Below are 3,291 nucleotides of genomic sequence, written 5' to 3' on the forward strand. Positions count from 1 at the left end.
ACCAAAAGGTAAAGTAGCATGTTGCTTTTCAAAATTAAGGCCCACAACAGTATTTAGAAGATGGGGGTGAGAGCAGAAAGGCATCATTTTCTCTAGTTATATCCTGGATCTGTTTTTTTTGTTTGTTTGTTTGTTTTTTACCTTAAAACGATGTCACATTCAAAATACCAAATTCACTGTTTCCAACACAAAAACTGTGTTTCATTTGCTGGTCAGTCTGACATGACCCCTCCCAGTCTAGTATATCTGTATGAGGCAATTTAGCTTAAGCCAGTATGTAACATCTGTGTGTTCCAGAATAAAAATATTCCTTCCACTTTACAGCACAGATTCATATTGTGGTTTTACTGAAGCATACACACATGCCAGAACTAAAAAGTAGAAGCAAAAGGGTCTATTCAACATGTAGCCACCTGTATCTAAGTATATACATGTATGTATGTTTTCACAGTTAGTGTTTAAAGAAATTAACATTCGATATGTTCAGAATATTTCTATAATCCTAGTTATAAATAATGTTTTAAACACACAACTGATCAAAATGCAGTACAATATTGTTATCAAATTGGATAAATTTTCTAAACCTTTAAAAACAGATACTTAAAGTCAATAAAGCTTGAGTTTTGTGTAAAGTGTATTCTGTTGATCTGTACTAATAGGGAAGGCAGAATCTTCTAAATATGATAGGAGGAAAACTACCAAACATTGGAAGGAATTGCTAGCTCCTGGACTTTTTGAGTGGTCATAACTCTTTGGATTGACATTCCACATAAATATTGAAGGCTAGGGACTTTCCTTGCAGTCACCCTAAAATACTTCCATCCTGTGTATCAGCACCTAAAAGACTTCCATCACTAGAAAAGGCACAACAAAGACCATTGCTCAGAGGTGCAACTTGTCCTGCATAATCCTTATCAATTCTCCAGAACATCATCAGAAAGGCTTGCTATATGCAGTTCACCATGACTAAAAGATACAGATTATACCTATCAGTCATTTGTTCCTCCAGAAAATATTGGAGTAGGTGGGAAACATATTCCTAAATTCCATCAGAATGTCTACATTATGTGGATCCCAAATATACACTTGGGTACTCTAAGATGCAGTAGCCAGTAAAGATCCATCAGGATAAAAGTCACAATCAACATCATAGTGAGGCCCTTCTAGTTGTCGTATCATGGTATATTTATCCATATTCCAAAGGAAAACTTTTACGGGCTTCAAATGAATACAGTATAGAAGAGTCATGAGAAAATGCACAGCTGTACACTCAGTTCTGATGCTCCCTCAATCCTTTCATCATGTTTCCATCCTCTTCTGGGTGCCATTGTCTGAGAGTTGGTCTCTTGAAGCTGACACTAGGATCAAGCTCCCATCTGGAGCAAAAGTTAAATCTCTGACCACTTCAGTATGAAGCAATGAACCTCTATTAGGTTAAGCAGGCGTTTTCCTGTATATACATCCCATACTTTGATATGTCCATTATTTAAACCCATGAAAAGGAGTAGCCAATTGTGTCCAAATATGAATCAATGACATTCTATATTTGCACATCAACTCTTTTTTTCTGGAACTGTAGACCTACAAGCAAGGCTCCAGACTATACCTCCACAGTCTATAGTACGTTCGCAAGGCTTATTTTTCTGACCACAACACTATTTTGCCTAGACAATCTTAAACTGATGGAATTTGTCACATTTTTGGTGCCATGCAAGATGAAGTTCTTAAGGCTTTAGGACTATGGAACAAGCATTACTTAAAATAATCCTTGTCACCAAGCAAAGTATGAACCAATTGGAGCAGAAGCAACAGTCCAGTTTTCATGACAACATTTCCTGTCAAAAGGAGCTGCTGGAGCTAAAAGTTCACATATAGTCCATTATCTCATGATCTCTTTCTCCTTGATCCTCGGGGGAAAGCTGGCCATCTATGGGGCACCATCTGATCTGGGATCATGATGCGGATGTAATGACAGAGAAGAGAACAGCAAGCACTGAGAGGCATAAATATTAACATTCAAATTGCTTGAGCAAACACAAATCACCCTACTTTTCTTGTTTTTTATTGTTGGGGATTCATTGAGGGTACAATAAGCCAGGTTACATTGATTGCAATTGTTAGGCAAAGTCCCTCTTGCAATCATATCTCGCCCCCATAAAGTAAACTGTGGTATATGTATACCATGGAATACTATTCAGCTATTAAAAAAAATGGAGACTTTACATCCTTCATATTAACCTGGATGGAATTGGAAGATATTATTCTTAGTAAAGCATCACAAGAATGGAGAAGCATGAATCCTATGCACTCAATTTTGTGTCACCCTACTTTTCTTAATCACTGACCTTCTTCCTCTTCTGATTTGATGCAAGGAGGGAGAGCCTTGCCCCTCTCCCAGGTTTGAATTCATGTTTTCAAATCACTGTGATTAAAAAAACAAAAAACAAACAACAACAACAAAAAAAGTAACAAGCCAACAGGCACAGATAAAACATTCACTGTTTCTCCACAAACTCCGGGTTCAATTTCATGCCAAGCTTCTTACTGCTTTAGGAGGAGCAACCTTCCCAAACTTTGGCAAAATGAGCAGGGCTCAGAGGCTGCAACTGCCTCACTGGCTGAGGCTCTGGAATCTGGCACTTGGGGTTTTCTTATTGGACAGTTCCCCCATGCATGAATAATTGCAATTCAAGTAGGTTTTTGTTTTAAAGAGGAATGATTTCAGGCTCGAGACAATAAGAATCTAAAAAATCTGAGTGAATTAGGATATAAACTTCAGACTTTGGGGAGTTTCAAACATGGATAATATTTTTAAAATATGGTTTAGCTCTTTCTGATAAAGAGTGTGTGTATGTTGATTTTCAAGTTGAAATGAATTTCAAAGATGGGATATGTGGGGAAGAATGGGTTAGGATATGCTTGAATTTTATACCTGCTTGTGCAGTTTATCTCTTGCTATATTATACATGAAGTACCACTTGACATTTCAGTCATACATGAGCAGGCTGGAACCGGCCCCATGGTCCCCAATTTGGGAGGACTCCACCTGCAAACTGGCCTCAAACCCAACTCTGTGCCCCTATCCCCTAGTGATGGGCTACCACTTGTTAACTGTGACTCTGAAAAAAGTCTGTGGGTTATGGTCTCAGTCATTCCTCACATGGTTCACTTGTGGGTGGTGTGCAAGATGAAGGCTTGTTGGCCTCAGACACGGCGTGCTGGCAAATGTGCCTGGGTAGCCACAGGTGCAGGGTGGACTGGATCTTTCTGGAAGTGATTGCAGAGCACTTG

General features: G+C 38.8%; 1 pseudogene; it reads right to left on the reverse strand.

Annotated features, from left to right (window-relative positions):
• Positions 1–695: 695 nt before the first annotated feature.
• LOC128576975 (WD repeat and SOCS box-containing protein 1-like) lies at positions 696–1,927 on the reverse strand (annotated as a pseudogene).
• Between the last annotated feature and the right edge of the window lie 1,364 nt (positions 1,928–3,291).

This window comes from Nycticebus coucang, chromosome X, assembly GCF_027406575.1.
Source record: "Nycticebus coucang isolate mNycCou1 chromosome X, mNycCou1.pri, whole genome shotgun sequence".
Lineage (NCBI taxonomy): Eukaryota > Metazoa > Chordata > Mammalia > Primates > Lorisidae > Nycticebus > Nycticebus coucang.